Genomic DNA, 14,472 nt, shown 5'->3' with positions numbered 1-14,472 from the left:
AGAAGTAGAATGTAAAAATAACAGACACCTTCTAGAACTCTTGTATTTTGGTTTCCTCCTCTGATACCTTCTCCCCCAGGCAAGATAAACCCTGGTGAGCAAATATAAGCTGGTGGAACTGCACCTGCCCATCAGAGAGGTAGAGCAGACCCCCCATTGCAGAAAACCTGAAGACCATTGCAGAAAACACTGCAGTGGCCATGCACATTTGGCTAATACTATCTTGTAAACCTGGGCTCTGAGTCCTATAATTTCCAGTGCCTTTAGAAGCTGAGGTACTCTATGGTAAGCTGGGGTGCATTCATTCTCCCCCCTCAGGGTTCACTTGTCTGGCTGCCTACCTATCCAAAACAATCCCAAAATGAAGATGTGAGAAAGGGGCTGCCCAGAATCACTCTTTCCAGAGTCCAGTGAGTATAATGAGCAGGAGGACTTCATTCTCTGTTTATACATATTTAATGCAAAGTTATGAATGTGGACATTCCCATGTCATTTGTTGGGTCCCACTGGGTAGAATCCAGGGTGGTTCTTGGAGAAGCAGCCTTTCCTACTGTTGGGCTTGTACAAATGCAGCAAGGTAGGGAAGAAGAAAAATAAGGCAGTGCACAGAGACCCAAAATAGGCAGATGCCAACTCCACACCTGCCACTGATGTGCTGGGTAAACTGAGACAGACCCCTTACCTTCTCAGAACCTCCATTTCTGAGCCAAGAGCCCATTGATGCTGGAAGCATTCAAAACCCCAATAGCCTGGGGCTTCACAAGAAAGGGTCAGTGAGCTCTGTTTCTCTGGGCAAGTGGTGGATGTCTCAGCAGCTTGGTACAGAAGCACATTCGCAGGATGTTGCTAAGTTTTGTAGAGAGGTAAAACCTTAGCTGCATGTGAACTGGGCCATCCTTGGTGACCCTTGACCAAGGGTTTCCTGGTGCTGATATTGTACATTGCTAAAGTGACCACAGGATGCTCCAGTTTCTAATGGAGTTAGAAATCATAGCAGGACTCAGTCTTGGTTTACCAGGTAAAACCAAGGTAAGATGCTAGTTGACCAGATTAATGCTGCTTCCAGATGCTCTGATTTTGCTGTTAACTAGGTTCTTTGGAATCATTTGGTGTAATATGCACTGTAGCATCAGCCAAATCTCTCACTCTGGACCATCCAGTGAGCAAACTTCTGCTTTTATTGGATAGTTGAAGGTTAGATTCCAGGTTTACAGTTTTTATGACCAGTGGCTTCTTTTCTTTGAAAACAGAAATGTTTTAGGACTCACTAAAATTATGTAACATGTTTTTGTAGACGTTTACTGACTTATTCTGAATTACGTTAATGTATTCAGTCATATTTCAAAATAAAATTTAAATAAAGCTCTCTATGCAATTTCAGTGCTTCTTGCATAAAATATACTGAGCTTAGTAAATTAGAAGATACGGTTTTTATGATTAACTTTTTCCATTGGTCGGAAGACCTTGTAAATGTGAACCGTCAGTCTTTTGAACACGTATTTTATATTCAGTGTGACCCGAGCCGAATTCGTATCTGTTCTGAAGAGTTGGACTGTTTTGTGGGATTGTAACTGAGCCAGTGAAGGACTGTAACTATTTTGAATATTGTGGTCTGAGATTAAACAGAATGTTTTAAAGCTAGTTACCATTTTTTAATATGCAATTAGTGGCTTCCTCCTCATTTAGCTCATATGCTGGGGCAGACACTAGAAAAGTAATTATTTGCTTTGACTGCTTAGCACATTGTTAATTATCAGATGCATGTATTAATAGGCAAATAAAATCAGAAAGCATACTTTTAATTCTACCATAAATAATATCTTGGGCCAAGTAGTTTTGAGTTCAAACTGGAGAAAAAGAACTTTATGAATAATGCTGTTTCTAATGAAAGTTGTAACACACTTTTCCATTATACATATTCATCACAATATTTGTTCATCTACACATTCTTACCGTGTACACACTGAGTGCCAGTTAAGGCACTATGTGCTCTGGATATAGTGGTTGGAAATGAACAACCAACCCTCCCATGGATCTTAAAATCTGGTAAGGGAAGTGTAAAACCAGGAATGGTGAGGGGCCTTCCTGGTACCAGGCTCTGCAGAGAAAGCCCAAGAAATGTAGGACAAAGTCTAGTTAGTTTTAAAACACGTGTTTTCATTCTGCAGATGTTTTTTTGGTTACCTGGTTGTTTTTTTTTTTCTTATTTTATAAAGCTTCTCTATAGAATAAACCACATTATAAATAGCAAGTGGAGATTTGTACAAATATTGAGACCACTGATTTTCAGTCCTTCATATTGAAGCCTAGGGTTACTTTGTTTGGTCACCCTGACATGGAGGCATTGACTGGTGCTGTCCCCAGGAACCTTCTGAGCTTTCCCCAAATCACGTGGAGACTTGACAGATCGGAATGTGGTGATGCAGTTAGAGTACAAGAGATCCTTTCAGCCTGTAGAACAGCTCGTTATTAATGTGCGTGTCTGGCCCATCAACTAAAAATTGCCACAACCAAACAAAACAGAGAGCTGGAGAGCAAATTCTTCCCTGGATATAAAGGCTTCTTGACCAGCTCTTTGTTCATTGACCTCCACCCAGGCAACTGTTACATGATTTCATTTCAGTTCATGATTCAGCCTCTGGAAGAACCCTCTATTACCTGAAATGAGACAAGCCTGTGTTAGCATTTTTTTTTTAGTAATGGTGTATGAGTATCCTATAGCTGCTATAACAAATTACTACAAACCTAGTGGCTTAAAACAAACACAGATTTATTCTTTCACAGTCCTGGAAGTCAGAAGTCTAGAGTGAGTGCTCAGGGTTCCTTTCCTTCTAGAAGTTCCTACTTAAGAGGCTGCCAATATTTCTTGGGTCATGGTCTCTTCCTCCCATGTTCAAAGCCAATAGCATAGCTTCTTCTCTCTCCTTTGACCTTTGATTCATCTTCTCATGTTCTCTCTATTGAACCTACCCTCCTGCTTCTTTCTTATGAACAGCCTTGTGATTATCAGTCCACGCAGATAACCCTGGATAACCTCTCCATCTCAAGATCTTTAACTTTATCACATCTGCAAATTCCCCTTTTGCCATGTAAGATAACATAGTCCCTGCCTTCTGTGGATTAGGGTGAGGACGTCTTTGGGAGCCCTTTTCAGCCTACCACAGATGGCATGGGATGCACTTCAGGGTGTGTATCTGCTAGGACTGCTGCTGCTAGCTCACCGACTCATTAGACTCATGAAAAGGAGGTGTCCTTGCTGTTTCCCTTTTAACTAATGGTAGAAACTGGCTCAGAGCAGTTACATACATTTCCCATGGTTCCTCAGCTTATAAGTGGTGGAGTCAGGATCTAACTCAGGTCCAGCTGTTTTCAGACCTCATATAGTTTACATGGCAACCTCCCTACTCAAAGGGTGGACCCCAGAGCAGCAGTGAAGAGCTTATTCAAAATGTAAAATTTTTGCAACACCCAGATCTGATGAGATAGAATTAGCTTTTTAATGAGATTCCCAGGTGAACTTATGGGCAATCAAGTTTGAGATGCACTTGCCAGATAAAAATGTACCAGGCTTTGCTTTTTTTGCACCAGGCCCTGTGTTTTTTGCATTAGGTACAATTTTGGTGTGTACACTAGTGGTTTGTGGACATTCCCTCCAACTGTTAAAGATAATGATGCCTAATTTTGGTGTGTACACTAGTGGTTTGTGGACATTCCCTCCAACTGTTAAAGATAATGATGCCTAACAAGAGAACTATTATTACTTTTAGATTTTTCATGCTGTGCTCTCACAGGGAAATGTTTTAAGTTTGTGGCCTTTGTTTTGCTTTCTAAACAGTTTGAACAACTAAAGCAGAGTGACCTCTGCCATGCAGAGTCAAAACAGAACTTTTCCAGAATATTCAGGAAAACAATCACACACGCATGCTCTAAAAGGATCTTATGTGGGATGGTTGGGAGATCTAGAACTGGTTCTTTGATTTGGGTCGTGTAGGTGTGCATGATCCCTTAATGTGCTATTCCAAAATCCAGAAAGCTCTGAAAGCTAAGAGTTTTTCTCAAGTTTGAAAACTAACTCAGTTGGCAGCAAAACTCATCTGAACTGACATGAGGTTGTTTATAGTCTCCCTTCATTCCTACTTAGTGACAATATTCATATGTTTTGCTAGCAAAATGCTACTGTGTCCACAATGGGATGTCGCCCAAGACCCAGTTCCAGGTGTGAGTTAATATGTGCCCCATGCACAGTATTGCTGTTTTCGAGTCTGAAAAACTCCAACAAATTTCAAAGCAGGTGTGGCCACTTTGATTTGGGATAAGAACATATGAATTTGCAGTATTGATAATTTTGGATTTATGGATGAAGAAGCCCTTCATCACTAGAAGCAGAAGGGTTTTTCCTCCCTCTGATATAACTTTTCCCCTAAGGTAACCACACCATTGCAAGGGAACCATGATTTAGTTTCAAAGTTAAAATGGATTTTGGGTTGGGACCTTGTTGGGACCAAAGGGACAGGATATGAAAATGGACTTGAATTCAGAAAGGACTCTGACAAGTCTAAGGAGAGGATATGTGCACCAGGGTGATGTTTGCTATAGATAAGTGCAGAATAATCCACTTAGGTGGAAAAGTCTTAAGTTCCACGCAGAAAAGGGCTGGGTGTCTGCAGATGTGACTGAGAAGGGCTAAAAGTAAAGGGATCAGCAGAGTGGTGGTTAGGAATTGGGAGATGCTGCGGGAATGGAAAGTAGAATTACTAGTAAGCGGGATTGGTGGCTTTCTTTTCTTTCTTTTTTTCTTTCTTTCTTTTTTTTCTTTCTCTCTTTCTCTCTTTCTTTCTTTCTTTCTTTCGCAATTCACTCTCAATTCTTTTTTTTTTTTTTTTTTTTATTGAAAAGACCCAAGCGAAACCTGAAAAATCCTATTTCATGCAGTGTGGTAGCCTTTTGCCTTAAATTAGATGTGAACGACTGGGTTAAGGTCCAGATAGGAGTAGCCATGGCCAAATGACCATCAAGATGCCTTTCTCACTTGGAGTTTTCTAATTCTAGGATGAAGGAATAGAGTTGAGAAATGAAGCCATTGAGCAAAGATGGAGTGCTTTGGCGATCTGGGCTTTGGGCAGAGAGTAAGCCATTTGTCCTTCCAGCATTCACATAATCGGGGAGGGTTGGTGTTCATTTTCCCCAGCTGGGCAGACACCAAACATATGAACGTAATTCTGGTATAAGACAGACTATGATAAGCAAAGCCTCAGAGGCATTGAAAAACAAAGCCAGAATTAAGGTTCTAGCCAGGAAAAGGCCTTATCTCATCCCTGCAACCTCTACAAGTTCACCTTCCACCAAGCTTAATTCAAGTTCCTACGGGGCAGTGAGGGGGTGTTTGTGCTTGTATTGATGTGTATTTTCATCTAGCGCCCGACACAGTTGGACACGGGGAGGGTGTTCCCTGAATGCAAGTCAAATGAATCATTCTGTGTTTCCCGTGATGTGCAGCAAGTGGCCCATACACCGGGAGGCACCCAGTACGCATTTCTGGATTAAATGAACAGTCGATTCATTTATTTACAAGATCTCTGCTGAGTGCCTACTTTGTGCCAGGCAGTGTTCTGGGTGCTTGTGCTACATCAGTGAAGAAAACAGACAAAAGTCCTTGCTTGACCTAGAAAAAAGGAACGTGAACACACAGAAACAGGAAATTTTTTTTTTCCATTTTGATCTTTTGTAATGTTCAAACTCGGGTTGATAAGTATCAGTTTTATTATTATTTTATTAGATTTTAAATTACATAAATATGTGAATATGTTCCCTTTTTAAAAATTTAGAATCTACGTCTAGAGTAAACTGTAACCTCACCCAAGTCATTCTCTTGGGGTCACCATATGTGAGCAACCTTGTCTTGTATAAATGTCATTATTCTGTGCATGTTGTTCTGTGACTTAGTTTTTCCCTTTCCATCTACCTGGGAAATCCTTTTATGTTGATACACAGAGGTTTATGTCAGGCTTTTAGTAAGTGCATTGCATTCCATGGATTGGATCTCATAATTGTTTAATCCTCTCTCCAGGCCATAACGAGGAGTGATAATCTCCTCATGTTGGAGCTAATCTAAACAATGCTGCTGTAAGACATTCTTGGGTACACCAGTTAGTTTTATTTGAAGTCAGATGGGTTGTCTGGGCTTGGGATCTGCTCTAGCATTTGCTTGACGTGAACTGTAGTCAATTTGTTGTGTGGTTCCCCAGAGGATATGTTTCAGGGATTGACCTGCTCTTCCATATTACCTCTTCTTTGCCACCAGCACCTCAGTCCCTGTCGTACGAGTGCTGAATGTCTGCACTGCCCACTACACCATAGCTACTCAGAAGTTTCCGTTGAACAGAAATCCTCTTGTCCCCATCACAGTAGGATTTGTTGCTCTTGGGTTTTGTTTTTTTTTTCTCCTAAAAGCTCAGTTAACGTATGTTCATTTTCTCACCTTGTGATTGATTAGCCTTGAGTTTTTCTAAGTGCCTACTCCAGGTTTCAAGAAATGCCAAGATTTGAAGACACTTTACCATATTGCTCACATACCGAAACATAAAAGGGGTTTTGTGAGTGCTGGAAAGTGACGTGACTGGGTTCAGATACCACCAGGCCCTGGAATGGTCAGGGCTGTCAGCCTCAGCTCTTCCCACAGGTTGTGTATGGCTGAATGCTGAGCAGTGGTAACCTGGAGCAATCAGCCAGCCCCATGGCTCCTTAGATCCTTCACATCCATTATAAGCCTGTTAAAACATCCAGGCAATCAGCGACAATACCTTCCTTCTGCTGAGACTGATTGAAAGTGGTTTGAACTAATTTACCTAATATTACTAATTAGGGAGCTTGGAGAATTACTTGAAAAGTTGTTTCTGATTAGGTGTGTGATCAGAAGCAGTGTTGTTGGCAGCTGTGATCATCCTTGCCTGCACCCCTCCCCCTAGCCCCCCAACACTTTCAGCGTGGCATCTTGGCAAAGGGACTATGCTCGCTGCTGGGCTGTGTCAGCTCTCTGTCCTCCGTTATGGCGTCTTAACCTGTTTTATGCCTTGGACCCCTCTGGCAGGCTGACATACCACCTCTCAGAGTAATCTATTTAAATGCATAAAATAAAATGCACAGGATTTCAGAGGAAATGAAATACACTTATCAAAGCATAATGAAATGAAATACATAATGAAATACACTTATCAAAATATTTTAAAATTATTTGATAGAATAAAATACATCTTTGTTGATCTATTATACAACACAGTCTAACAGCAGGACTAAGTAACTACTATAATTTCAAAGTGGTGCTGAGCTTAAACAATATGGTGAGGTGTCTACAACTCTAACAGTATATGAAAAGTCCTCGTAGTTTCTGTTGGTGGCAAAGTCCCAGGAGCCTTAATAATACCTCTGTGATTTTCTGCTTAATAGTAGGAGGAAATACTAAATACCAAACGTTAGTGAAAACATAGTTTTTCCCCATATGGGTTCACTGGTCCCTGTAGACCCCAGATGGAGAGCCCTTCCCTGTGTGCATATACGGACGTACTCCGTCTGCCATTCAGAGCTGTCCCATCCTAGTCAATGTGTGGATTTTATGATTGACCAAAGTATAACCTCAAAGGTGGAAACTCTACCTTCAATTAAAGGCTCAAAGTCTTCTTAATTGTGGCTAGGAAAATGTGGATGTTTGATTATTCAGTGAAAAGAAATGACCGGAGCTGAATAACAGGAGGTTGTGAACAATTGCCTTTTGATTAAGGAAAAAAGAAGAAAAAAACAGCCCTTCTGTATTCTTTTTCTTTGGTTTCTACTGTTTGAATCAAACATAGAAAATTGAGAAAGCCTTGTCCCATTGGTTTGTTTGTTCCATGAAGTGTTTGAGAGGCTAAAAATAGAAGCACACAATAAAAAAATATAAGGAATGACTAATCAGGACCAAAGAAAATACAAGTTTATATATGAAGTCATGACCCAAGGGAGGGAGGCAGAAACAGAGAAACCTCTCTGTGGTTGGCCAGAGAGATGGTAGATTAGCCAGAGAGAAAAAAAGACAGTCGTCAAAGAAACAAAATCAAACCCATCTCTAAGAGGGGCACAGCTTTTTCTAGAATATCTTAGATTTGAAAGGAAGTTTTTATGGGGGTTCCTTTCTGGGGCACTAAGTAACATAATATCCAATAAGAGGACTTCTCAAGTAGTTTTTTGCCTTGGGTGTGAAGTCCATTAATAGGCTTTGTCCATCCGGTGAGCCCCATAAAACTGGACAAAATCCAGTGTCTTTGCATAGATGCCTTGGGGAGTGGTGAGGGGAGAGGGTCTTTAGCTTTCATCAGACCCTTCGAGGGCTCCATGACTCAAAAGATGGTTAAGGAACCTTGATGCTGAGTGCTCCTACTTTTGAATTCCATCTGAGGACACTTTCCCTATGGTCAGCCAAGATCATAGATGCCGTTTGGCAAAGAAACTGTGGTGGTCTGCTCTGGAGCCCACTTCTACCCTCTGCCCTGCCCTGAGAGTTTTCCAGAGATGGCAGATGGATACTGCAGAAACTTGCAGCAGAATTCCCCAGCAAGTAGATAGCAAATCGACAAAACCAGTGTCTTCCTAGCTTGTGCTAAGCTGATGGGAATATTTATATCTTTCATTGTTTTTTGCTGTAAACACTCATTTCCTGGAATTGGGACATTTCACCGCTTTGATGGGCCTATTTTCTGCAACTAAATGAAATATTAAAAAGGAGCATGATCCCAAAGAAGTTCAATTATCAGGTAATTGGTCAAGTGATTAGAATGTGGAATGAAAAAAATAATGAGAGATTGGAAACGTGGCACCTTTAAGTGCCAGAACTGCTGAGGGGCACCTATTTTCTAACCCTCAGAATTTATAAATTCACCTGCATGTTTGGAATTCTAGATTGTTGAATATTTATATCCAACTCTATTTCCTGAATAGTTTATTGGAAAACCATGTAAGTTCTTTTCAATATATATTATTTGGGTTGTATAAAAAATTTATTATTCCTTCCTTCCTTTACGTATTATTTGGGTGAAATACTGCTGCCATAATCTGTAAATATTCCTGTGAAGAAATTTTGTATTGATCTGTAAGGTAGCAATTTTAGAAATGTCATATGGATAATATACCTTCGTTCATCTTTTTTTTCCCCAAAACCACATTAAGGCATATTCCACATCATACCAAAACCTCCCATTATGTCAAACATTTTATTAATTGTATCCTAAGTTGGCTTATAGTACATATTCAACAGTGAGTTGCAGTAAATGTCTGGGAGCAGCCAGTGTAATAAGCTGTAGCTGTTAGATGCAAAATTAAATGAATTTTGTCTAATAACATGTATAATTTAAAAAGCGGTGGAACCTGATTAAGCTCGATCTGTTGGCAGCATGGTTCCAGATCACTACATGAGTAATTCTTAGGCTTGCAAAGTTTTAGATCAATGAATTTACATACCTCAATTAATTAGGAAAAGATAATGGAAAGGATTCGAGATGGAAAGGATTATGGCTCTATAAATTCTCTGGCACTAGATGAAACTAAATGTTTTTAATTGAAGGAATAAATCATTTTCTTAAGTTCCACTCACAGCTGCTTGTGCTGTCGAGTCCCCAGTCCTGGTGCGCCCCAGAGCTGCATCCTGCTCCACCGGTCTGCTCTGGCCTTGACCGTAGGCTGTTGAAGTCAGGTCATTGGACTGTAGGTCATTTACTCATTTGTCCCATCAGTCATAGCAGGTAAGTATGGAGGGCTTGCGTGTGTGCGTGGTCCAAATTAGCAAGAAACAGGCCCCACGCCTTTCCTCAGGAGGCGCCCACGCTGGTCAAGGAGAGAGGCTGGCAGAAAGAGGCCACACAAAGGGAATAATCTGGTGGCCTTAGCGAGTGTGAAGCTGTTCTGAGAGGGAGGGTGGCATGTGGGCCCTGGTCTGGCGTGCTGGGTCAGAGCAGCTTCCTCAAAACTGAAGTGGTCTTGGGTGGCCCCACCAGTGCATGGTTTCAGCAATCAGATCAAATTCAGCAGTGCCAAAAGGTAAACAGGAAAAAAGTCTGCATTCCTGCCTGCACTGATACACTTCTCAGAGAAAACACAGTTACTAGGTTTTCGTGGAAAAAATGATAGAATCATCAAGCTTATATATGCTTGCACATGTTGCGTTCTATGAAAAAGCAGAATGGGAGCCAGAAGGACACAGCATTTATTTGTGACATTTCTGTTCTCTTCCTGAGCAGCACATACAGGTGCCCGTCACTGTTTTCAATGCATAGATAGCAGAGTATACATCTTCTGTCCCTGGCTGGTGGGCATTTCGTTGTGTCCCTTCTTATGTTATGATGAGTACTGTAGGGCCCCTGCTTGAACCCACACCTCTTTGTACATGTGCTCCCGTTAGAAATATAGCTGTGAAGTCAGCTTGCTTACACCCAAATCATGGACTCTTTTCTACCAGCTGGATAATGTTGGGTGAGTTCCCTCTGTGTGTGGTTGAGTTTCCTTATCTGTAAAATGCCAAAGATCATGGTACTTCATAGACTTCTCATAAAACTTAAAAAAAAAAGTGCTTAGAATGCTATCTGGAATTTAATACCATACAATAATCACAATTCTAGTTGGGTTTTTTAAATGAGATCTTTTTATTGAGATACAATTCCCATACCATATAATTCACCCACTTAAAGTGGATACTTACTGGTTTCATTATATTTACAGAGCTGTGCAGCCATCACCACCATCTATTTCAGGACATTTTTATCACCCCCAAAAGAAGCTTTTTACCCATTAGCAGTCATTTCCTATTTCCCTCCAACCCCTCCTCGCCCCCAGCCCTATGCAGCCATTAGCACGCTTTGTGTCTCTGTGGATTTGCCTTTTCTGGACGTTTCCTATGAATGGCTTCTTTCACTGAGCATCGTACTTTCAAGGTTCATCCATGTCATAGCAGGTGTTGGTGCCTGTCATTCCTGTTCACGTCCAAATAATATTCCTCTGTGTGGATCTACCACATTTGATTTTGTTGTTAGTCTGTGAGATAAATTCTTAGAAGTAGATCGTTGAATCACTGGTAATACTAAGAAAAGGGGAAATTGGGCCTTTATCCTAATACATGGCATAACTAGTACATTCTGTATTTTTTTATCCAATTACTAAATAATATCTCTAGTGGCCCGAAAGATCAAATTTACTATCTTCTGTGTGTGAACTCCACCCCACCCCCCCAAAAAAAAGTAAAAATAGAAAAGAAAGTGTTTTTAATGTGAAAGTGAAGGTCTCGGGTACTCAACACAATGGAGGGAGTGGAGTGGCCCATCTCTCTGACTCAGGTTAATCCTAGTTTGCCATCTTGAAAAGATGAGAATCTATTTATTGTAAGACTCTAACTCTTCTCTACAGTTTTCATTAAGGATAGTTTTGTCTGAAAATGAAACCCAAACTTTTAGAAACTGAATAGCAAGTTCACTAAGTTGAGTTGCTGGTATCTGTAGCTTGCTTGCTTGTTTTCTCTTTCTTTCTTTCTTTCTTTCTTTCTTTCTTTCTTTCTTTCTTTCTTTCTTTCTTTCTTTCTTTCCTTCCTTCCTTCCTTCCTTCCTTCTTTCTCTTTCTTTTTCTTTCTTTCTTTCTTTCTTTCTTTCTTTCTTTCTTTCTTTCTTTCTTTCTTTCTTTCTTTCTTCTTTCATCACTTCAAAAATAGTCTTTACGGTTTCATTCCTTATCATTAGGTAAACTGAAGTAGCCACAGAAATTGGGAAGAGCTTGTTACCATAAATAGTCTTACTCAGGATGGTGGGGAGCCACCGAGGTAGCTGTGTTATTATGAAATCATGGTGTTCTTATTCCTTCTTCCAGATGAGCAAACTGTCAGGTCTGACAGCTTTCCCAGCATTGCCCAGCTGGCATGGGGTGCTGTGGCTGGGCCCAGCTCTGGAATTCAGAGGGCAGTCTTCTTTTACTGAACCCTCACAAGGCATCCTGAAGTGAGTCCTAGAGGGAGTCCTTCTACCTGCCACCCTCCAACAGGCCAAGGCTGCAAAAAAACTAGGGGAAAGGGTGAAGGCGGAGGTAGGTTGGGGTGGGGGACAGGTGTTCCCAACTTGAGTTTGATGATAGCCACCCCTGCAAGCTCTTTTGGATCTAAATCTGCAGAATACAAAATGATCTGTCTCTGTCCACATAAGGATGAGGCCATGCAGGTGCATGCAAGCAGAAACAGGTACAGTCTAGTTGCAATTTAGGCCATCCTTCCAGCCCTGGGCCACATCAACATTATCAGCATTAGGTTAATAGGATGATATTGTCATGGGAGTTGCTTTTCTTTGTTTAATAGACCAGGGTAGCGGTACTCAAAGATGTCACATTTTAAAATTTCACTTATCGGTAAATTAAAAATGGTCCCCAGAGCCTGTAACCCAGGGACCTCCAAACCCTGGGCACATGCTGTGGGAGATTTTCAGCAATTCTGAACAGAAGACAGCTTTCTCATTCCCAGTGAACCGGCCTCCTGACAGCCTTCCCTGGGACCACTGGGCCCCCAGCACCCCCAGCACCAGGAAAAGCCGACCAGATCATTATAGTAGCCTCTGACTCACCAAAGGTGAATGCAGCCATCTTCTTCAAAATCTTAGCACCACCACATTAAACTCTCTGTTCTGAGACATGTAAAGGTTTTTCTACCGGTGAAGGGCAAACCTAACATTCAGTTATGTAGAAGAGACAGAACCAGATGGATGTTAGAACACCAGTGGGTGTTTATGCCTGGCCTCCCTGTACCGTTGAACTTTACTTTCCTTCCTTGAGGGAGGCAGAAACCACTTGCAGTGATCGAAGCCAGATACCCAGAAGCCCTCTTATTCTCTTCAGCTTCCCTTGCAGCTAGGACTCCGGCACGTGGCCCAGTTTCAAAACTCAGACTCCCCTAAAGTGGATGTTGAATCTTCAGCTGTAGACACCGGAAGAGGCAGGATCTGTCCTGGTGAGGGGTTGGCAGCTACACCCACTTGCCAAGGGCAACAGTGGGCAGGGTCCTAATGTTACTAGCATCTATCATGGCCATTGGCAGTGTCACTGGGCAGGCCGGGGTGCTGGGGGCTGTGCAGCCCCCCCTTCCTGCTTCCAGGAAGACTGCTTTCTTCCTGGAAGCAGTTTCACAAGTGATTTGAGGTTTTGCTTCTCCCCTCTTAGCTCTGAAACCTGGTTCTCCAGCTTTCTTTGATTTGCTTCTCTGCTTAAATTAGTCGGAATCACTGGTTTCTGACAAAGAACCCAACCAATGGAAGCATGCACATCACTTCTTTTAGGTGCTTCCCAATTACTCACCCACCACCAGGCCAGATTCCACTCTGTGCTTCTCCCTGGGCATCTGCCTGGTCGTTCCACTCATACCTCACTTCCATCGTGGGAAAACCAAACTCGCTCTTCTTAGAGCTTCCTTTCCATTTGGTGGTGTCTCATTGTTCCTTCATTTATAAGGATGTGAACTTTTGAGATTCATTCTTGAGCCATCTTTCCTCCCCACCTCACCCCTACCCAGTGCAGCCCATCCTGCTTGCAGCCTTGACTCACCTCTGTTGTATTAGCCCCACTCATACCAGCGCTTTTGCAGCTGCCTGATTGAATTCTTTGCCAACAGCGTGGTCCCTCATCAAATTGTCTCTTCCACTGGTCACCTGGTCTACCTCCACTGTGTCATGTGCTCAGCCCGTCACTCCTGTGGTATACTTATTACAGATGGCCTCCATTCTGCAACCCTCCATGCATCCCATCCTGCAGTGTGACTTTGCAGCTCTTCCATTGGGAGGTGGAATGGGTCTCTTGTATTTCTTTAACCTCTGGTTGCAGAGGGCAGTGATTAAGAGCTCGGGCTGCGGCATCTGTCTTCCCTGCCTGGGTACCAGTCCCAGCTGAATCCTGTCATGGCCATGTGACCTTGGGCCTCCTTCTCTGGAAAATGAAGCTAATGTACCTACTTTCAGAGGCTTGTTGTGGAAATGAGGCAAGATAGAAAACATAGAAGGGCTCACACAAAATATGCATCGAATAAATGGTGGCTGAGCCATCCTCCTCCTCCATCCTCTTCCATCTTGTTACTGTTGTCATTATCCTTGTCCTCTTTTGCAGTTCAGCTCAATTTCCAGTATTCTTGAAGACTTCTTCAGAAATACCAGTTTCTAATGATTCTTTCTACTTCTAAAGCTAGTAGTCTGTTTCATTAATGCAGTGCCAAACTCAGTCTGCATTTTTCCGACACACATGGTCTAGTTAAGAGTCTGGGTTTTGGAGTCAGAGGACATGACTAATCAACCCTGTGACATTGGGCTAGTTAACATCTGTAAAAAAAAAAAAATCTGTAAGCCTCAGACTCTGTACAGCTGTGGAAAATAATAAAAATGGGAGGCAATATCTGTACCAGGACTGGCTGATACAGTAACCAGGGAACATTTTGCACAA

At 42.0% G+C, this 14,472-nt stretch overlaps 1 protein-coding gene across 1 annotated transcript in view; it reads left to right on the top strand.

Moving 5' to 3' along the window:
• Positions 1-14,472, top strand: part of CPPED1 (calcineurin like phosphoesterase domain containing 1) — a 99,820-nt gene that overhangs the window by 18,813 nt on the left and 66,535 nt on the right. The window lies entirely within an intron of this gene.

This window comes from Nyctereutes procyonoides, unplaced genomic scaffold (assembly GCF_905146905.1).
Source record: "Nyctereutes procyonoides isolate TBG_1078 unplaced genomic scaffold, NYPRO_anot_genome, whole genome shotgun sequence".
Classification (NCBI taxonomy): Eukaryota; Metazoa; Chordata; class Mammalia; order Carnivora; family Canidae; genus Nyctereutes; species Nyctereutes procyonoides.
This window is presented reverse-complemented; position numbering and strand designations above follow the sequence as displayed.